The 23,759-nt window shown below is 42.8% G+C and overlaps 1 protein-coding gene across 1 annotated transcript in view; it reads right to left on the bottom strand.

The window, feature by feature from the left end:
- LOC138674484 (dynein axonemal heavy chain 3-like) overlaps positions 1-23,759 on the bottom strand; it is a 3,367,401-nt gene that overhangs the window by 1,497,325 nt on the left and 1,846,317 nt on the right. The gene's annotated exons all lie outside the window — the stretch shown is intronic.

Here is a 23,759-nt window from a genome sequence, read left to right on the forward strand (position 1 = left end):
TTTCCACCAACATAGAAGAGGATTCTTTACTGTTAGGGCGGTGAGAATCTGGAATTGATTGCCTGAGAAGGTGGTGATGGCGAACTCAGTCGAGGGGTTCAAGAGAGGCCTGGATGTCTTCCTGGAGCAGAACAATATTGTATCATACAATTATTAGGTTCTGTAGAAGGACGTAGATCTAGGGATTTATTATGATGGAATATAGGCTGAACTGGATGGACAAATGTCTTTTTTCGACCTTACTAACTATGTTACTATGTTAGGTTTTTGATATCTAGCCTAACAAAAGCAGGAGATAGAGTCTGAAATACAGATTTCAGCAATATGTTACTTAGTAGGCTGTGTGCTGTGGTTTACTTACAATAAATGATTTATCATCTGGATATTATCATTGCCTGGACTAGAGATCTCTGCTTCCCGCACTGTGACTGCCGGCCGTAAAGTGAAAGCAGAGCACAGCGGCTGTGCTTTCACATTCACTTTACGGCCGGCAGTCACTGAGTGCGGGAAGCAGACTGCAAGGGACCTGACGGACACCAGAATGTAAGTATGTGCTGTTTGTTTTTTTTTAGTTTAACGCTTGTAACCAGGGTAAACATCGGGTAACTAAGCGCGGTCCTGCGCTTAGTTACCCGATGTTTACCCTGGTTACCCAGGGACCTCGGCATCGTTGGTCGCTGGAGAGCTGTCTGTGTGACAGCTCCCCAGCGACCACACTACGATTTACCTACGATCACGGCCAGGTCATATCGCTGGTCGTGATCGTAGGTAAATCGTATAGTGTGACGGTACCCTAAGAACTCTGATTGTGTCACAGCTACTGCACCCAGTAACCTAAATAATGCATTGTAGGAAACATGGTCTCTGTCTCTACATTATGCTGCTCTCAGATGAGGTAGCAAAATCTGCTCACAGATTCCCTTTAAGTTGCAGAGAAATCATGAAGTAAATATGCCCTAAATCAGGGGTGTCAAACTGCATTCCTCGAGGGCCGCAAACCAAGCGTGTTTTCAAGATTTCCTTAGCATTGCACAAGGTGCTGCAATCATTATGTGTGTAGGTGATTAAATTATCACCTGTGCAGTACAAGGAAATCCTGAAAACATGACCTGTTTGCAGCCCTCGTGGAATGCAGTTTGACACCCCTGCCCTAAATCATGCAATTTGTCATGTTACCAATTCAATGTAATCTTGTTCCAACAAATTAACAGGAATAAATTACATACAGTATGTTGTGATAAATGACGTCACATAAATCAGAAAGCTGAAGTGTTCTATCTCACAGCACACGAGCAAGGGAGAATCAAATGAGGAGATAGTACATCCCCTGACCCATAGTGCAAATAGCAGATTCATACTGACATGAAGACGTTGTTAGGGTTTGGCGGAACGCACCAAATATATATTTATAGAGAAATAGGTGCGTTCGCAACCTGGGGTCCACCGTGCAGGAATAAAATCCGCTGCTATTACCTGACGGTACTATATGGCGGTATAAGTGAACTCTGTTACTTTACAGAGTCACTTAAGACAAGAGAACGCTGTGCCCTGTTAACCTCACAGAGGAACACAGCTACCAAATAGAGCGAACACTGGTCATGCAGTCAGAATAGCAAATGCAAAACTCCTCACCGGAGGTGCCAGTATTCTAGGGGCTTATTTCAGCCGGGCCCTGAATCCACTCACACAAAACTCCTCACCGGAGGTGCCGGTATTCTAGTGGCTTTTTTCTGCCGAACCCTGAAACCACATACATATGACCACACTGGTGCAGAACACAAAACTTAGTTGATACTAGCGCATGGCCGTGCGGTCATGCGAACCTTTTATAGCTGCAGCAACTACAGGACCTTCCTAGAGGACCAATGGGAGCTGCTACACTACCTGAGCCACTACAGGACCTTCCTAGCGGACCAATGGGAGCTGCTGTAATACCTGAGCATGTGACCCCCGACCTCCAATGAGAGGAATTACCCTGGGCATGTTCAGAAGGGAAAAAGCAGGACTTAGTCCCAGAGACGTCTGCTCGCCACTGACCAGTACTGGCTACAATGGCTGAGCCTGAAAAGGCAGCAGTAATCATCCACACAGTATCAGGCTGAGCCAGATGCTGTGACCAATATATCTGCAGAGCAGGCTCCACTGCGGCTGGAGAAGAATGGGAGCCCGCAGCGGAGATGGTTCGAGATTCCCCCTGTGCATAGGCGGGAACTTGACCCCTAACAGACGTATTCCAAAAAATACAGCACGATATAAAGTGATTTTAAAATAGACAAAAGCTTGGGAAAGTATTCAGCACATTACAACAGACATATGTTTTTTACTTTGCTGAAATATTTTTATTTCTTATTTTAAAGACATGTTTTAGTGATCAATATAATAGAAAAATAAGATTCTAGTCCTATGAGAACACATTTTACTGAGGTGAAAATGACAATAATAATATAACTAGTGGCACACGTATGTGATCATTATTGTAAGTACGGTGGACTGAACATATTTTCATGGGAATTGAGTAAGAAAAAAACTGGGACAAATGTTCTCACTCCTGTTAATTTGACAAGCGCTCAATAATGTCAGATGCATTAGTGCTAATGCTTCCAAGCTGTCAATTTAGGTAGAAAAAAAGGAGGAGCTGCAGCATAAAATATACCTTAATTCTTTTCAAGACTGATTTTATGATATTTACTTTCACACATTCACTGACCCACAAAATGTTTCCATAGTTACTCTAATGGGCTAAGGAGAAAACGGAATAGGTGACAAGAACTATTTGAATATTATTATTTTTTCTCCTTTCATAAAATGCTTATGGCAATTTGACCTGCTAAAGGAATATAAATGTGTTCCGCACTGACCTTCAGTATGGAGGAAAATACACATAACTCAAAAATGCATTTCATTTACACAATTTTGTACACCTTTCTGGTCCTTTTATTGTCACATTGACTCTAGCTATACTTGCTTCCATTCATTGATGCAGAATATAGTGTATTACTGGGCTGTTATGAGGTTATTGTTGTGGTTGTTACAATTGCAGAAAATACTCTCAACATATTAACCTTTTCTGTCATTAGATGCACTATTCCGTCCATGTGGGGTGGGCCCTACTTCCCATGGACGGAATAGTACGTCATAGGCGATTGGCGATCGCCGCTGGATGTCAGCTGATTATTACAGCTGACATCCGGCACTATGTGCCAGGAGCTTTCACGGACCACTCCTTGCACATTAACCCCTGGCACACTGTGATCAAAGATAATCTCAGCGTTCCAGCGGCATGTGGAAGCATCGCGCAGGGAGGGGGCTCCCAGCGTGCTTCCCTGTGACCCTCGGAACAACGAGATGTGATGGCGTTGCTCCTAGGGTCTCCTACCTCCTCCTCCCTGCAGGCCCGTGATCCAAAATGGTCACGGGGAGCCTTCTGGGTCTTGTAGGGAGGTGGATTGCAAGCGCCTGCTCAGAGCAGGCGCCGGCAAGCCTCCTTCAGTGCCTATCAGATCGCTGATTTGACACAGTGCACTGCAAAGTGTCAGATCAGTGATCTGTCACTGTAACATGATGTCCCCCCCGGGGCAATGTTACAAAGTAAAAAAAAAAAAAATATATATATATATATTGTTCCAATAAATACATTTCTTTGTCTAAATAAAAAAAAAAACAATAAAAGTACACATATTTAGAATTGCTGTGTCCGTAATGACCCGACCTATAAATCTGTTCCACTGGTTAACCCCTTCAGTGATCGCCATAAAAAACGAGGTAAAAAACAACGCTTTATTATCATACCGCCAAACAAAATTTGGAATAACACGCGATCAAAACGACAGATATAAATAACCATGGTACCGCTGAAAACATCATCTTCTCCCGCAAAATCGAGCCACTATACAGCATCATCAACAAAAGAATAAAAAAGTTATAGTCCTCAGAATAACGCGATGCAAAAATAATAATTTTTTATTTAAAATAGATTTTATCGTATAAAAGTGCCAAAATATAAAAAATGATATAAATGAGGTATTACTGTAATCGTACTGACACAAAGAATAAATCTGCTTTATCAATTCTCTCAAACGTGGAATGGTATAAACGCCCCCCCCAAAAGAATTTCACAAATTGCTGGCTTTTGTTCATTCTGCCTCACAAAAATCGGAATAAAAAGCGATAAAAAAAGTCACATTCCCGAAAATGGTACCAATAAAAACATCAACTCGTCCCGCAAATAAGAAGACCTCACATGACTCTGTGGACCAAAATATGGAAAAATTATAGTTCTCAAAATGTGGAGACGCAAAAACTATTTTTTGCAATAAAAAGCGTCTTTTAGTGTGTGACAGCTGCCAGTCCTAAAAATCCGCTAAAAAACCTACTATAAAAGTAAATCAAACCCCCCTTCATCACCCTCTTAGTTATGGAAAAATAATACAATTTTAAAAATGTATTTATTTCCATTTTCTTATCAGGGTTAATGTTAGGGTTAGGTCTAGGGTTAGGGCTTGGGCTAGGGTTAGGGTTGGGGCTACAGTTAGGGTTGGGGCTACAGTTAGGGTTAGGGTTGGGGCTACAGTTAGGGTTAGGGTTGGGGCTACAGTTAGGGTTAGTGTTGGGGCAACAGTTAGGGTTAGGGTTGGGGCTACAGTTAGGGTTAGAGTTGGGGCTAAAGTTAGGGTTAGGGTTGGGGCTAAAGTTAGGGTTGGGGCTACAGTTAGGGTTAGGGTTGGGGCTAAAGTTAGGGTTGGGGCTAATGTAAGGGTTAGGGTTGGGGCTAAAGTTAGGGTTGGGGCTAAAGTTAGGGTTAGGGCTACATTTAGGGTAGGGGCTAAAGTTAGGGTTAGGGTTGGGGCTAAAGTTAGGGTTTGTCTAAAGTTAGGGTTGCTGCTAAAGTTAGGGTTAGGGATTGGATTGCATTTACGTTTGGGATTAGGGTTGGGATTAGGATTAGGGGTGTGTCAGGGTTAGGGGTGTGGTTAGGGTTATGGTTGGGATTAGGGTTAGTGGCATGTTTTGGTTAGGGGTGTGGTAAGGGTTATGGTTAGGGTTGGGATTAGGGTTAGGGGTGTGTTTGGATTAGGCTTTCAGTTCGAATTGGGGGTTTCCACTGTTTAGGCACATTAGGGGCTCTCCAAACGTGACATGGCGTCTGATCTCAATTCAGCCAATTCTGCGCTGAAAAAGTAAAACAGTGCTCCTTCCCTTCCGGGCTCTCCCGTGCGCCAAAATAGGGGTCTACCCCAACATATGGGGTTCAGTATACTCAGGACAAATTGGACAACAACTTTTGGGGTCCAATTTCTCCTATTACCCTTGGTAAAATACAAAACTGGGGGCTAAAAAATAATTTTTGTGGAATAAAAAGAAGTTTTTCCATGGCTCTGCATTATAAACTGCAGTGAAACACTTTGGGGCTCAAAGTTCTCACAACACATCTAGATAAGTTCCTTGGGGTTCTAGTTTCCAATATGTGATCAATTGTGGGGAGTTTCTACTGTTTAGGTACATCATTGGCTCTGCAAACGCGATGTGATGCCTGCAGACCATTTCATCTAAGTCTGCATTCCAAATGCAAGCTTCCAAGCTCTGCCATGCACCCAAACAGTAGTTTTCTCCCACATATGGGGTATCAGTGTACTCAAGAAAAATTGGTCCACAACGTTTGGGGTCCAATTTCTCCTGTTACCCTTTGGAAAATACAAAACTGGGGGCTAAAAATCATTTTTGTGGTAAAAAAAAGAATTTTTATTTTCACGGCTCTGCGTTATAAACTGTAGTGAAACACTTGGGGGTTCAAAGTGCTCAGCACACAACTAGATAAGTTAGATAGGGGTCTACTTTCCAAAATGGTGTCACTTGTGGGGGTTTCAATATTTAGCCAAATCAGGGGCTCTCCAAATGCGACATGGCATCCCTTATCAATTACAGTCAATTTTGCATTGGAAAGTCAAACGGCGCTCCTTCCCTTCTGAGCTTTGCCATGCACCCAAACAGTGCTTTACCTCAGCATATGGGGTATCAGCGTACTCAGGACAAATTGACAACAACTTTTGGGGTCCAATTTCTTCTATAAAAATAAAAATAAAAATTTGGGGCGAAAATATCATTTTTGTGGAAAAATGTGATTTTTTATTTTTATGGCTCTATATTATAAATTTCTGTGAAGCACTTGATGGGTCAAATTGCTCACAACACATCTAGATAAGTTCCTAAGGGGGTCTACTTTCCAAAATGGTCTCACTTGGGGGAGGCTTCAATGTTTAGGCACATCAGGGGCTCTCTAAACGCGACATGGCGTCCTATCTCAATTCCAGTCAATTTTGCATTGAAAAAGTAAAACAGTGCTCCTTCCCTTCTAAGCTCTACCATGCACCCAAAAAGTGGTTTACCCCCACATATGGGGTATCATCATACTCAGAACAAATTGTACAACAACTATTCGGGTCCAATATCTCCTGTTACTCTTGGTAAAATAAAACAAATTGGAGCTAAAGTAAATTTTTTGTGAAAAAAAGTTAAATGTTCATTTTTTTTAAACATTCCAATAATTCCTGTGAAACACCTGAAGGGTTAATAAACTTCTTGAATGTGGTTTTGAGCACCTTGAGGTGTGCAGTTTTTAGAATGGTGTCACACTTGTGTATTTTCTATCATATAGACCCCTCAAAGTGACTTCAAATGTGATGTGGTCCCTAAAAAAAATGATGTTGTAAAAATGAGAAAGTGCTCGTCAAATTTTAACCCTTATAACTCCGTAACAAAATAATTTTGGTTCCAAAATTGTGCTGATGTAAAGTAGACATGTGGGAAATTTAACTTATTAAGCATTTTCTGTGACATATCTCTGTGATTTAAGGGCATGAAAATTCAAGGTTGGAAAATTGCAAAATTTTCAACATTTTCGCCAAATTTCCATTTTTTTCACAAGTAAACGCAGGTAATATCATAGAAATTGTACCACTATCATGAAGTACAATAAGTCACGAGAAAACATTGTCAGAATCACCAGGATCCATTGAAGCATTCCAGAGTTATAACCTCATAAAGAGACAGTGGTCAGAATTTTAAAAATTGGCCCGGTCATTAACGTGCAAACCACCCTTGGGGCTTCAGGGGTTAAAATGGCCCTATTACTTTTTGTTTTCCTTCCTCAAGTGTTTGTAGAAAATAAATAAAAAGTAAATATGTAATGAGACTTCTGCAAATCATTCTGTGGACCAGATGTGTAAAAATAGAGGGTATATATTAGTGTTTATTCGCTTAGAATTCATAGCTTCAATTTTTACACTCTTCTGTTATTTAGGTACATTTGCACACACCAGGCCCAATATGTGTGGATCATCACATGGCAAAAGAAAACCATAAAACTTTTTTTTTATAAAAAGTACGTTGAATTACGTTCATTGATTTTCTTCATTTAACTTTGGCTTCAGATATGTGCAGAATTTCTCATAACTGAGCTTGTAGAGATTGTTAATAAGTTTGTAACTTCTTAGTTTTTGAGATGAGCGAATCAATTCATAAGCAATAGTATGTGATCACCAGATAAGATCCCAACAAACTACCTATCTGTCAGAATCCCCAGCGCTTCTTCTGCTTAGTAGGTCCAACAGGGCATCATGAGTGTGTCCTACTCCAATGAGAACTTTGCGCCAATCTTGAAAATGAGAGAAGGCAGATTCGCTTCAAAGGGCTACCATCTGGTGGCCAGAGACTACTAAACATGGCTGCTATACCAGAGACCTAAGAGTGAATTTGCTCATAACTACTTACCATATATACTCTAGTACAAGCTGAGATTTTCAGCCCATTTTTTTAGGCTGAAAGTGCCCCTCTTGGCTTATACTCGAGTCATTGTCCCAGGGGGGTCGGCGGAGGAGGGGGAGTGGCGGCTGTGACATACTCACCTGCTCCTGGCGTGGTCCCTGCATCCCCTATGGTCTCCGGGCACTGACAGCTTCTTCCAGCGTTGAGCAGTCACATGGTACCGCTCATCACAGTAATGAATATGGATGCGACTCCACTCCCAGTGGGATGGAGCCGCATATTCATTACTGTATTGAGCAGGAATGGTGACTGCTTAACGCTGGAAGAAGCTGTCAGCACCCGGAGAACCAGGGACTGCACCAATAGCAGGTGAGTATAATGGGGAGGGGGGCACTGCGCGATTTTCACCTGTCCTCATTCCGCATCACTCCATTTTCTGTGTCTTCTGCAGTGACGCTCACGTCAGAAGGTGCGATGACATGGTTTGTCCGCGTCCTCTGCCTGAACGTTAGTGCAGAAGACACGGACGACACAGCGGTGCTGGAACGAGGACAGGTGAATATTGCAAGTGCCGGGGGCCTGAGTGATGAGAGGTGAATATGTCATTTTTTTTTAATCGCAGCAACAGCATATGGGGCAAATATCTCTATAAAGCATCTTATGGGGCCATAATTAACGTTTGTGCAGCACTAAATGGGGCAAATATATTTAGGAGCATCTTATGGGGCCATAATCAATGTTTGTGCAGCATTATATGGGGCAAATGTCTCTATGGAGCATCTTATGGGTCCATAATCAACGCTTGTGCAGCATTATATTGGGCAAATATCTCTATGGAGCATCTTATGGGGCCATAATCAATATTTGTGCAGCGTTATATGGGGTAAATATCTCTATGGAGCATCTTATGGGGCCGTAATCAACGTTTGTGCAGCATTATATGGGGCAAATATCTCTATGGAGCATCTTATGGGGCCATAATCAGCATTTTTGCAGCATTATATGGGGTAAATATCTCTATTGAGCATCTTATGGGGCCATAATCAACATTTATGCAGCATTATATTGGGCAAATGTCTCAATGGAGCATTTTATGGGGCCCTTATTACCCTTTATGCAGCATTGTATGGGGCAAATGTGTCTATGGAGCATCTTATGTGACCTTTGTGTAGCATTATATGGGGCATATTTTCATATGGAGCATCTTATGGGGCCCATCATGAACTGTATGGAGCATCTTATGGGGTCCATCTTGAACTGCATGGAGCATTATATGGGGCTCCTGATTCAATATGGATATTCAAAAACACTTAACCTACTGATATCTCAATTAATTATACTTTTATTGGTAACTATTTTTCTTTTTGAAATTTACCGGTAGCTGCTGCATTTCACACCCTTGGCTTATACTCGAGTCATCACGTTTTCCAAGTTTTTTGTGGCAAAATTAGGGGTCTTGACTTATACTCGGGTCGGCTTATACTCGAGTATATATGGTAGGTCACATTCACATGTCCAATTTTTGCTTCGGTGTTCTGTTCCGGAGAAAGTAAGAGAGGAACCTGGTAACCCTCAAAGTTTACAACCTAGGTAATGAGCACTCCATATAAGGGTTGATAATCCGTACGATGTCATAGCTGTAGGGCATCATGGGAGGGCTGCGTGGTAGTGCAACATTACATTAGCCCATTTTCTGATTCTTCAGCAGTGTTGGAAATGGTGCTGGGTAAGTTTTAAGTTTTTTTATTGCAAACTGAAGATCGATGTCTAAATAATTGAATACAGCTGAAACAGAAAATATCAAAAACATCGAACCTACTCAGATCAATCCACTCATCTCTTAATCAGTTGACATTTAAGTATTTTACAGCCTAGTGAGAGCTGGTAAGAATGCTCAACGTATTACACAAAAAGATAGAAGAAGGCCTAAATAAGATTGTAGTGTACTACAGCAGCACTGAAGCACTATGAAAATGGGACTGGTAGTATCAGTCTGTGAATATTATAAATATTCATGTGATAAGGAGGTGCTGGATCTGCAGATTCAGTGTGACTGTGAATTGATCTGTGATACAGTATATTTTACTACAGCGCCTTCATAACAGCCTTTGTTTTATTTTTCAAACACTTCAAATAAGGAGGACAGTTTCATACCTCTCTTTCCTAATTTAGGGGTTGTGTATCAGAAAAAATGTGCTTAGCTTGTGAGATGAATGAATAAAAAAAAAGCAATAGAAAAATCTCCACCTATCAGAAATGTAAACAAAACTCTTGCAAAGTGTATGTTGTAAAGCATTTTTTTCTGGGTTTTGGAATGCGAATCTACTTACACTGTGTGCAGAATTATTAGGCAAGTGAGAATTTTAACCATATCATCATTTTTATGCAGATTTTCCAACTCCAAGGTCTGTAACTGTAGGGAGGAGAACCAAGTTGATGGTCTCTCCTGCGTATCTGGGCCGGAATCATTGGGGCTGTCACCAGTGTTGCAGGGGGAAGATATTACTGACCGGAGCAGTACAGGGCACCTGACTGATGGGGGCGGGTCAGACTTAAATAGCAGTTTGAGCGGGAAGACAGGACAATTGGCGGGGACCCATGGCGGGTAGCTGTGCCTAAACCCCCAGCTAGCCAGACTGCTGACGCTTCCTACCCTTTATACAGAAAGACTTCCTCATGGGTAGTGACCAAGATAAAGTACAGCTCTTCGCTCCGCTCACCACTGTGTAGGCACCGCTTAGTCCAATCCCGGCAATGCCTGCTGAGGGCCGGCCCGTGCCTGTGGCTGTGTCTGCTGGACTGTGTGCTCCTACTGCGGACTTGCTCACTGAACTCTCTGCTTCTTCTTCTGTGCCACCTCCCATCACCCCTGCCTCACTGTGCACATGGATCATGAGATCACGTGCCGAAGAACCCAAAGGATTTGTTGTCACAAGGAGAAAGTGCATCACTAATCTGTGGGACTGGTTCGGAGACATCTAACGCCGCCTGACGCACTGCCATGGGATTTTCCAGCCGCCTTACTCCAGTGCACAGAGACTGATAAGTTACATTCTATTGCATTTGACTTTCCCACTATCCTCCAATCACATTTCTTACCCCCTGCATGCGCCATTACTGTTCTTATACATAAAGAACCTGTTAACCCTTGTTCTGCCTCCTGTGTGTCACTGCCTTACACGCACCTGCTAGCATCCTACATAACCTTTAATTATTATTGGTTGAAACATATCACATGATGTGTATTTGTGTAATGAGTGAGGACGTGGCCATCACTCTTTATCAAGTTCTGCAGAATTATTAGGCAGCTTGTTTTCCTCAAGCAAAATGGTCCAAAAAGTGATTTAACCCCTTCCCGACCTGTGACACAGCGTATGCGTCATGAAAGTCGGTGCCAATCCGACCTGTGACGCATATGCTGTGTCACAGAAAGATCGCGTCCCTGCAGGCCGGGTGAAAGGGTTAACTCCCATTTCACCCGATCTGCAGGGACAGGGGGAGTGGTAGTTTAGCCCAGGGGGGGTGGCTTCACCCCCTCGTGGCTACGATCGCTCTGATTGGCTGTTGAAAGTGAAACTGCCAATCAGAGCGATTTGTAATATTTCACCTAAAAAAATGGTGAAATATTACAATCCAGCCATGGCCGATGCTGCAATATCATCGGCCATGGCTGGAAATACTAATGTGCCCCCACCCCACCCCTCCGATCGCCCCCCCAGCCCCCCGATCGGTGGTCCGCTCCCCTCCGTCCTGTGCTCCGCTCCCCCGTCCTCCTGTCCGCTCCCCCGTGCTCCAATCACACCCCCCCGTGCTCCAATCAAACCCCCCCGCACTCCGATCCCCCCCCGTGCTCCGAACCACCCCCCCTGCACACCGATCCCCCCCCCCTGCACACCGATCCACCCGCCCGCACACCGATCACTCTCCCCCATGCTCCGATCCCTCCCCCCCCGTGCTCCGACGCCCCCCCGTGCCCTGATCTCCCCCCCCTGTGCCCTGATCTCCCCCCCTTATACTTACCGATCCTGGCGAGGTCCGTCAGTCTTCTTCCCCGAGCGCCGCCATGTTCCAAAATGGCGGGCGCATGCGCAGTGCGCCCGCCGAATCTGCCGGCCGGCAGATTCGTTCCAATGTGAATTTTGATCACTGTGATATAATCTATCACAGTGGTCAAAATAAAAAAACAGTAAATGACCCCCCCCATTTGTCCCCCATAGATAGGGACAATAATAAAATAAAGAATTTTTTTTTTTTTTCACTAAGGTTGGAGTTAGAACTAGGGTTAGGGTTAGGGTTAGGGGTAGGGTTAGGGGTAGGGGTAGGGGTAGGGTTAGGGGTAGGGTTAGGGGTAGGGTTAGGGTTAGGGGTAGGGTTAGGGTTAGGGGTAGGGGTAGGGGTAGGGTTAGGGGTAGGGTTAGGGTTAGGGTTAGGGTTTCGGTATGTGCACACGTATTCTGGTCCTCTGCGGATTTTTCTGCAGCGGATTTGATAAATCCGCAGTGCTAAACCGCTGCGGATTTATGGCAGATTTACCGCGGTTTTTCTGCGCATTTCACTGCGGTTTTACAACTGCGATTTTCTATTGGAGCAGTTGTAAAACCGCTGTGGAATCCGCAGAAAGAAGTGACATGCTGCGGAATGTAAACCGCTGCGTTTCCGTGCAGTTTTTCCGCAGCATGTGTACAGCGATTTTTGTTTCCCATAGGTTTACATTGAAATGTAAACTCATGGGAAACTGCTGCGGATCCGCAGCGTTTTCCAAAGCGTGTGCACATACCTTTAGAATTAGGCTATGTGCACACGGTGCGGATTTGGCTGCGGATCCGCAGCGGATTGGCCGCTACGGATCCGCAGCAGTGTTCCATCAGGTTTACAGTACCATGTAAACCTATGGAAAACCAAATCCGCTGTGCCCATGGTGCGGAAAATACCGCACGGAAACGCTGCGTTGTATTTTCCGCAGCATGTCAATTCTTTGTGCGGATTCCGCAGCGTTTTACACCTATTCCTCAATAGGAATCCGCAGGTGAAATCCGCAGTAAATCCGCAGGTAAAACGCAGTGCCTTTTACCCGCGGATTTTTCAAAAATGGTGCGGAAAAATCTCACACGAATCCGCAACGTGGGTACATAGCCTTAGGGTTAGGGTTGGGTTGGAATTAGGGTTGTGGTTAGGGTTAGGGGTGTGTTGGGGTTAGGGTTGTGGTTAGGGGTGTGTTGCGGTTAGGGTTGTGGTTAGGGTTACGGCTACAGTTGGGATAAGGGTTAGGGGTGTGTTGGCGTAAGAATTGAGGGGTTTCCACTGTTTAGGCACATCAGGGGGTCTCCAAACGCAACATGGCGCCACCATTGATTCCAGCCAATCTTTTATTCAAAAAGTCAAATGGTGCTCCTTCCCTTCCGAGCCCCGACGTGTGCCCAAACAGTGGTTTACCCCCACATATGGGGTATCAGTGTACTCAGGACAAACTGGGCAACAATTACTGGGGTCCAATTTCTCCTGTTACCCTTGAGAAAATAAAAAATTGCTTGCTAAAACATCATTTTTGAGGAAAGTAAAATGATTTTTTATTTTCACGGCTCTGCGTTGTAAACGTCTGTGAAGCACTTGGGGGTTCAAAGTGCTCACCACATATCTAGATAAGTTCCTTGGGGGGTCTAGTTTCCAAAATGGGGTCACTTGTGGGGGGTTTCTACTGTTTAGGCACACCAGGGGCTCTGCAAACGCAACGTGACGCCCGCAGACCATTCCATCAAAGTCTGCATTTCAAAACGTCACTACTTGACTTCCGAGCCCCGACATGTGCCCAAACAGTGGTTTACCCCCACATATGGGGTATCAGCGTACTCAGGACAAACTGGGCAACAATTACTGGGGTCCAATTTCTCCTGTTACCCTTGAGAAAATAAAAAATTGCTTGCTAAAACATCATTTTTGAGGAAAGAAAAATGATTTTTTATTTTCACGGCTCTGCGTTGTAAACGTCTGTGAAGCACTTGGGGGTTCAAAGTGCTCACCACATATCTAGATAAGTTCCTTGGGGGGTCTAGTTTCCAAAATGGGGTCACTTGTGGGGGGTTTCTACTGTTTAGGCACACCAGGGGCTCTGCAAACGCAACGTGACGCCCGCAGACCATTCCATCAAAGTCTGCATTTCAAAAGTCACTACTTCCCTTCTGAGCCCCGACGTGTGCCCAAACAGTGGTTTACCCCCACATATGGGGTATCAGCGTACTCAGGAGAAACTGGACAACAACTTTTGGGGTCCAATTTCTCCTGTAACCCTTGGGAAAATAAAAAATTCTGGGCTAAAAAATTATTTTTGAGGAAAGAAAACGTATTTATTATTTTCACTGCTCTGTGTTATAAACTTCTGTGAAGCACTTGGGGGTTCAAAGTGCTCACCTCACATCTAGATAAGTTCCTTTCGGGGTCTAGTTTCTAAAATGGGGTCACTTGTGGGGGGGTTTCTACTGTTTAGCCACATCAGGGGCTCTGCAAACGCAACGTAACGCCCGCAGAGCATTCCATCAAAGTCTGCATTTCAAAATGTCACTACTTGACTTCCGAGCCCCGACATGTGCCCAAACTGTGGTTTACCCCCACATATGGGGTATCAGCGTACTCAGGAGAAACTGTACAACAACTTTTGGGGTCAAATTTCTCCTGTTACCCTTGGGAAAATAATAAATTGCAGGCTAAAAAATCATTTTAGAGAAAATAAAATTTTTATTTTATTTTCATGGCTCTGCGTTATAAACTTCTGTGAAGCACTTGGAAGTTCAAAGTCCTCACCACACATCTAGATTAGTTCCTTTGGGGGTCTAGTTTCCAAAATGGGGTCATATGTGGGGGATCTCCAATGTTTAGGCACACAGGGGCTCTCCAAACGTGACATGGTGTCCGCTAATGATTGGAGCTAATTTTCCATTTAAAAAGCCAATTGGCGTGCCTTCCCTTCCGAGCCCTGCCGTGCGCCCAAACAGTGGTTTACCCCCACATATGGGGTATCAGCGTACTCAGGACAAACTGGACAACAACATTTGCGGTCCAATTTCTCCTATTACCCTTGGCAAAATAGGAAATTCCAGGCTAAAAATCATTTTTGAGGAAAGAAAAATTATTTTTTATTTTCATGGCTCTGCATTATAAACTTCTGTGAAGCACCTGGGGGTTTAAAGTGCTCAATATGCATCTAGATAAGTTCCTTGGGGGGTCTAGTTTCCAAAATGGGGTCACTTGTGGGGGAGCTCCAATGCATAGGCACACAGGGGCTCTCTAAACGCGACATGGTGTCCGCTAACAATTGGAGCTAATTTTCCATTCAAAAAGTCAAATGGCGCGCCTTCCCTTCCGAGCCCTGCCGTGTGCCCAAACAGTGGTTTACCCCCACATATGAGGTATCGGCGTACTCGGGAGAAATTGCCCAACAAATTTTAGGATTCATTTTATCCTATTGCCCATGTGAAAATGAAAAACTGAGGCGAAAAGAATTTTTTTGTGAAAAAAAAAGTACTTTTTCATTTTTACAGATCAATTTGTGAAGCACCTGAGGGTTTAAAGTGCTCAATATGCATCTAGATAAGTTCCTTGGGGGGTCTAGTTTCCAAAATGGGGTTATTTGTGGGGGAGCTCCAATGTTTAGGCACACGGGGGCTCTCCAAACACGACATGGTGTCCGCTAACAATGGAGATAATTTTTCATTCAAAGAGTCAAATGGCGCTCCTTCCCTTCCGAACCTTACCATGTGCCCAAACAGTGGTTTACCTCCACATGTGAGGTATCGGTGTACTCATGAGAAATTGCCCAACAAATTTTAGGATCCATTTTATCCTGTTGCCCATGTGAAAATGAAAAAAATTGAGGCTAAAAGAATTTTTTTGTGAAAAAAAAGTACTTTTTCATTTTTACGGATCAATTTGTGAAGCCCCCGGGGGTTCAAAGTTCTCACTATGCATCTAGATAAGTTCCTTGGGGCGTCTAGTTTCCAAAATGGGGTCACGTGTGGGGGAGCTCCAATTTTTAGGCACACGGGGGCTCTCCAAACGTGACATGGTGTCCGCTAAAGAGTGGAGCCAATTTTTCATTCAAAAAGTCAAATGGCGCTCCTTCCCTTCCAAGCCCTGCCGTGCGCCCAAACAGTGGTTTACCCCCACATATGAGGTATCAGCGTACTCAGGACAAATTGGACAACAACTTTCGTGGTTCAGTTTCTCCTTGTACCATTGGGAAAATAAAAAAAATGTTGCTAAAAGATAATTTTTGTGACTAAAAAGTTAAATGTTCATTTTTTCCTTCCATGTTGCTTCTGCTGCTGTGAAGCACCTGAAGGGTTAAAAAACTTCTTGAATGTGGTTTTGAGCACCTTGAGGGGTGCATTTTTTAGAATGGTGTCACTTTTGGGTATTTTCATCCATATAGACCCCTCAAACTGACTTCAAATGTGAGGTGGTCCCTAAAAAAAATGGTTTTGTAAATTTCGTTGTAAAAATGAGAAATCGCTGGTCAAATTTTAACTCTTATAACTTCCTAGCAAAAAAAAATGTTGTTTCCAAAATTGTGCTGGTGTAAAGTAGACATGTGGGAAATGTTATTTATTAACTATTTTGTGTCACATAACTCTCTGGTTTAACAGAATAAAAATTCAAAATGTGAAAATTGCGAAATTTTCAAAATTTTCGCCAAATTTCCGTTTTTATCACAAATAAACGCAGAATTTATTGACCTAAATTTACCACTAACATGAAGCCCAATATGTCACGAAAAAACAATCTCAGAACCGCTAGGATCCGTTGAAGCGTTCCTGAGTTATTACCTCATAAAGGGACACTGGTCAGAATTGCAAAAAACGGCCAGGTCATTAAGGTCAAAATAGGCTGGGTCATGAAGGGGTTAACTTACTATGTCAAGTCACAAATAGTTACAAATCTTACAGAGGGAAGCAGGGCTCTTGAAATTGCTAAAATATTGGGGAGTGCACACAGAACCATCAAAAGCACATCATGCTCCAGTGCTGTCATATTTAAGAATTGCAAGCTCCTTGGAGTGCCAAGAAGTTCTCAGTGCTCAGAGACATGGCAAGGTAAGGGAGGCAAAAACCTGAACTTCACCGAACAAGGTGCAGAAGTTGAAACAATAAGACTTGGCCAAGACATGGCTTCTCAAGAAGTGGAGTATTTCAATGCAAGTGATAGAGCATTGTCTTGCAGAAAAATGAAGGTTTTCTTGAAAACCAGTAACCTAAGAGCGTGATACTGCAGCGTATTATTAAATATGTTGCTGCTTATCACCGGTTACTATTAGTTTTTTCCTAGTGACATAGATTGAGGTAATTTTAATAAGGCTATCCTTGCTTTAAAAGCTAAAAGGGGGTTTAATACAGTACGAGAAGACCTAAGAGTATTATACCTCCGGACAATAATAAACCTCACAAACTTATTTTTTTTTTGTGAAAATTAGATCAGTCTAGCAAATTTGATTATCAAAACATTTGCTCATCTGGACATTTGTTTTTACTTATCATTGTAACTATGAGTTATTTTTATGGTGGTAAAGTGATGGACAATATGATGGCGCTACGTAAAACAAAGAATATCAATATTAATGATAAACAACTACACCTAAAAAGTTTCTGTACATATCAAATACAGTTGTTATATGCACCAAATTCACATCACTCTTAAAATGAATGCAATTTTGACATCTATCAATGAATGTTGTCATCACTGACAAACAGTTTTGTAGCCTATATGTGTAAACTGCCAGCATCAACTAAGTTTTGCATTTTGTTTTAGGCTTACTGCTGATATAAACTTAACGCTGACATCTGTCATTGTCATTGTAAGCACTAGCTGTCCCTTATTATAATTCATCATATTTTCCATTTATAGTTTGTTAATTTATGTGTGTTATGCATCTCTTTTCAGAAAAATTAGAGTACCTGCAAATTGAGTTTTTTTTATAAATTTGCCAAAGTTCGCAAATTCTAATTTTAAAATATTTGATCACCACTAATACCATTTAAATACACAAATATATGGCGCATATGTGCAAAAACACAACAATCTATTGCTTATTATTGAGCAATTGGAGCTACTATCATAGGAATAAAATATTTCCATACTTATCATTAAACATTACATGAACATTTCTTTCACCAGCCTTCAATTGGTAAAAAGGGGCACCATTTCATGTAAAAGATGAAAAAGATGTCATTGGTCATACTGCAATGCATGTTTCTTCTTTTACTTAATACATAATTAGCATAATATTTTACGAAAGATATTAAAAATGTGATAAATAAATTTCTACTGAAATTAATATGATAAATTTGAGAACAAGATACGTTGAAAAATATTCCCAATTCAATAACAATTGTGCTCTATTTTTAAAACACATGATGCTGCTAATTAGTACCACTGAAATACAACACTTGTTGGGCAGTATATTTTAGGCCAACACACTCACAGATATGAGAAAGCTGCTTAGTTCCACACTAGATTAAAACTATAGACTTCAACTAGAGTTGAGTGAATACATATGAGTGGAATTGAATTCTAATTGAATTTTACGAAAATCAGCATTCACTTAAATGTGTTTTTTATATTAATTAATTTCTGCATGGATTCAGAAAAATGGTGGCCAACTGGACACCATTGTTCTGAACATCAAAAAGCCATCAAAATGTTAATAAAGAAACTTATACTAACATTTTCTGCACCTCCTCTCCTCACAGCCATTCATCCTGTCCTTGCTGCCTCTGCGGATTGGCATTGACAGTCTTGAAATCCGTGGGCCATGGTCGCTAGGCTCAAGAGAATTTTGTCCATGTGTCTGCAAAAGTCATGGTCCATACTGAGATATATGACGTCTCCTCATGCAACATGAGCTTTGCGGGCGCAGGCACAGAACCTTCCTGAACCTTGGAAACCTGGAAGAATCAACCTAGAGATGGACACCAGTGAACTTTACTACTGCCAATGTCAATCTAAAGATGAGTCAAAGTCAAGAAGGGTGGTGTAAAGGAGAGAAGGGGCCGGAGAGTCAGAGAAGGGACCAGAGAGTCAGCGGTGAGGTAAGCATAATGATATAGTTTTTAAGGTTGAAGGAAGACTTAAGTCCATCTACTTCAACCCATATCCTAACCTAACATGCCCTAACATGTTAATCCAGAGGAAGGCAAAAAAAAACTCATGCAGCAAACAGTAAGCTCTGCATTGGGGAAAAAAATTCCTTCCTGACTCCACATATGGCAATCAGACTAGTTCCCTGGATCAATGCCCTATCAAGGAATCTAGTGTATATAACCTATAACATTATACTTTTCAAGTAAGGCATCCAGTCCCCTCTTACATTTTAGTAGAGAATCACTGATTACAACATCATACGGCAGAGAGTTCCATAGTCTTACTGCTCTTACAGTAAAGAATCCGTGTCTGTTATTATGATTAAACCTACTTTCCTCCAGACGTAGAGGATGCCCCCTTGTCCCTGTTTCAGGTCTAGAGTAAAAAGATCATTACAAAGGTCTGTGTACTGTCCCCTCATGTATTTATACCCCTTAGCCTTCATTTTTCCAAACTAAATAACCCCAAGTGTAATAACCTATCTTGGTATTGCAGACTCCCCAGTCCTCTAATAACCTTGGTCGCTCTTCTCTGCACCCGCTCCAGTTCAGCTATGTCTTTCTTATACACCGGAGACTAGAACTGTACACAGTATTCTAAGGGTGGTCGCACTAGTGACTTGTATAGAGGTAAAATTATGTTCTCCTCATGAGCATCTATGCCTCTTTTAATGCATCCCATTATTTTATTTGCCTTAGTAGCAGCTGCCTGACACTGGCCACTAATTGTGAGCTTTTCTTTCCACCCATACACCCAGGTGTTTTTCATTGACGGTTTTGCCCAGAGTTTTAGAATTAAGCACATAATTATACATCTTATTACTTCTACCCAAGTGCATGACCTTACATTTCTCCCCATTAAAGCTCATTTGCCATTTATCAGCCCAAGCTTCTAGTTTACATAAATCATCCTGTAATATAAAATTGTCCTCCTCTGTATTGATTACACTGCAGAGTTTAGTGTCATCTGCAAAAATTGAAATTCTACTCTGCATGCCCCCTACAAGGTCATTAATAAATATGTTAAAAAGAAGCGGGCCCAATACTGACCCCTGTGGTACACCACTGTTAACTGTGACCCAGTCCGAGTGTGTTCCATCAATAACCACCCTTTGATTCCTATCCCTGAACCAGTTATTAACCCACTTACACATATTTTCCCCTATTCCCATTGTTCTCATTTTATGTATCAACCTTTTGCGTGGCACCGTATCAAAAGCTTTTGAAAAGTCCATATACACCATGGTCCCTAGTAAACCCATGCTGATATTGGGTAATGAGATTATTCCGCTTCAGATACTCCAGCATAGCATCTCTTAGAATACCTCCAGAATTTTACCCACAGTAGAGGTTAAGCTTACTGGCCTATAATTTCCGAGTTCAGTTTTTGTCCCCTTTTTGAATATTGGCACCACATTTGCTACAGTCCTGTGGTACAGACCCTGTTATTATGGAATCTTTAAAGATTAAAATTAATGGTCTATCTATGACAGTAGTTCATTCCTGTAGTACTTGGGGGTGTATCACATCCGGGCCCGAGGAATTGTCAACTTTAGTAATTTTTAGACGCCTCCGTATTCCTGCTGGGTTAAGCAGGTGGCATTTAATGGGGAATTTTTGCTATCACTGATCATGTTGTCTGTCATGGGATTTTATGGTGTAAATACTGTTGAAAAAAAGTCATTTAGCATATTGGCTTTTTCCTAATCTCCATCCACCATTTCACCCAGACTACTTTTAAGGGGATCAACACTATCATTTTTTAGTTTCTTATCATTTATGTACCTAAAGAATATTTTGGCATTATTTTTACTTTCTCTGGCAATGAGTCTCTCTGTCTCAATCTTTGCTGCCTTGATTTGCTTTTCACAGACTTTAATTTTCTGTATTTATTTAATGCCTCAACACTACCTACTTGCTTTAATTCTGTAAATGCTTTCTTTTTGTCACTTTTTGTGCCCCTTACAACTCTATTCAGCCATAGTGGTTTCTTCCTATTTTTAGCATGTTTATTCCATTAGGGTATATACTGAGCACAGGTTCTATTCAGAATGCTAATAAACATTTCACAGAGTGACTGACCCAGTGTGACGTGACCAAACGGTTGGTCGGTCACCAAACAACACAGCAAACAGGGCAACACCATGGACACAATAACAATGGTGGTCCCTAAAAATAGGGAAAGGGGAAATGGATATCTCCTGCACTCACCTGAGGCTGTACCCTAATCTCCCTAACGTCCCTATATGGGTTCTTTCACCCCTTCGCTGAGCAGGATGCCAAGACCCTCACTTGCCCTGCTCTTATCCGTAAGTAGGGAACTGGCAGGTGAGAGTACTGGTCTCTCCGCTCCACTAATCCAACAAAAGGTAAGGACAGACAGAAGCCAAAAGGAACAGGGTAAACAAAACATGCAACATTTAGCTCCTTCTGCTGCAAAGCAGCAAACAGCAGAGATAAGGCACCAGGAAAGCAAACTCAGCAAAATCACAACTGCACCCAGTGAGCCCCTGTCTCCTACTTGGTCACTGTAGAATGATCTCTAATACCGACAGTCAGCTGATGCATCAGGTGACCTCTTGAAGGATGGTGGGAGTGGTCACCACCCACATCAGCTGAGCCAGCAGCAATGCAATTACACCAGCTGGCCACCGGGGAAAAACTGCATTAACCCCCGATAGCCTGAAAGGAAAAAAGTTTTAATCTCAGAGACCAGATCTGCCACACATCTAAAAATGGATCGTGACAGTACCCCTCCTTCAATGAGGTGGCTCTGGACACTCAACACTGTACCTCACCAGTCAACAACCTATGGTGAGGATGCCTCAATCCACCAGAGTTCACTTGGCCGACCTGACCCTTATATTTATGGCAAGTGCAGCCTGATGAAAGTGGCAATAATGTAGGTTCTGGAGGCACCACAAATCTCCAGAGTGTCGACCTTGGGAATGCGTTGTTTACTTGCATAACTGGCGGTAACTGCAACTGGAAAGTGCCCGGGCTGAGAATGGCCGACACTCGATACGTTCCGATAACCCTGGAAATCCAGGTCCCAGTAGCACACTTCCACCTGAATTTTTTGGTGGACACCCATACGTACTCATTCACACAAAGCTCCGGACCTGAACGTTTATTTCCACACATACATTTGCCACAAGATGGTGAACTCTTTGAGGAATCGATAACAAAAGCGTCCCCCTGTGTCACCACACTTACACCCACACTATGCTCAGAGGGAACACCACCCTCCCCTGACCCCTCCTTCTAAGAGGACTCCGACACTCAGGGTTAGCATGTGGTGAGGGTTGAGTCCTGCCCCTGTTGTGAGTTCTGTTTTTGGGCTCCCTCTGGTGGTTACTGATGGTACTGGGTGACTTGTCTTTCCTGGTCTCTGGGTTCCACCTGTTCCATCAGGAAATGGGAGTTTCCTATTTAACCTGGCTTTGCTGGCATTTCCTCGCCAGTTATCAATGTATCCAGTGTGTCTTGTTACCTCTGCTCCCTGCTCCTAGAAACTTCTGGTCAAGCTAAGTTTGGATTTTCCTGTTTTGGTGTTTTGCTTAATTTGGTTTTTAGTCCAGCCTGCAGATATGTGATTCTTTGCTGCTGGTTGCTCTAGTGGGCTGAAATTGCTCCTCATGTACCATGAGTTGGCACATGAGTTCAAGTAATTTCAGGATGGTTTTTTGAAGGGTTTTTCGCTGACCGCGCAGTTCACTTTTGTATCTTCTGCCATCTAGCTTTAGCGGGCCTCATTTTGCTGAAACTGTTTTCATACTGCGTATGTGCTTTCCTCTCATTTCACCGTCATTATATGTGGGGGGCTGCTATTTCTGTGGGGTATTTCTCTGGAGGCAAGAGAGGTCTGTGTTTCTTCTAATAGGGGAAGTTAGATCTTCGGCTGGAGCGAGACGTCTAGGATCATCGTAGGCACGTTCCCCGGCTACTTTTATTTGTGTGTTAGGTTCAGGGTCGCGGTCAGCTCAGGTTCCATCGCCCTAGAGCTTGTTTGTATCTGTGCTTGTCCTTTAGTGATCCCCTGCCATTGGGATCATGACAGTATAACCGGCCCACAAAGTGTTAATTGTATTGGCTGAAGTAGGAGGATAAGTAGTCTGAGGAAGTTTTTTTTTTTTTTTTTTTTCTCTTTCCCTCAGAGTTTGCTGCCTAGCCATATTGCAGCCTGGCTACTTCCTCCTCCTCTTAATCTTTCAATGGCTCTGATCCCAGCTGTTTATCATGGACGTCCAGAGTTTGGCTTCCAGCCTGAATAATCTTGCCGCTAAGGTTCAAAATATACAGGATTTTGTTGTACATGCTCCTATGTCTGAACCTAGAATTCCTGTCCCAGAGTTTTTTTCTGGAGATAGATCTCGTTTTCTGAATTTTAGGAACAATTGCAAGTTGGTTCTTTCTTTGAAATCTCGCTCCTCTGGAGACCCTGCTCAGCAAGTCAAGATTATTATATCTTTCCTGCGGGGTGACCCTCAGGATTGGGCATTTGCATTGGCACCAGGGGACCCTGCGTTGCTTAATGCGGATGCGTTTTTTCTGGCATTGGGTTTGCTCTATGAGGAACCTAACCAAGAGATTCAGGCTGAAAAAGCTTTGTTGGCCCTCTCTCAGGGGCAAGATGAAGCAGAAATTTATTGTCAAAAATTTCGGAAGTGGTCGGTGCTTACTCAGTGGAATGAGTACGCCCTGGCTGCAAAGTTCAGAGATGGCCTTTCTGAGGCCATTAAAGATGTTATGGTGGGGTTCCCTGCGCCTACTGGTCTGAATGAGTCTATGACTATGGCTATTCAGATTGATCGGCGTTTACGGGAGCGCAAACCTGTGCATCGTTTGGCGGTGTCGTCTGAACCGTCACCT

This window comes from Ranitomeya imitator, chromosome 4 (assembly GCF_032444005.1).
Source record: "Ranitomeya imitator isolate aRanImi1 chromosome 4, aRanImi1.pri, whole genome shotgun sequence".
Classification (NCBI taxonomy): Eukaryota; Metazoa; Chordata; class Amphibia; order Anura; family Dendrobatidae; genus Ranitomeya; species Ranitomeya imitator.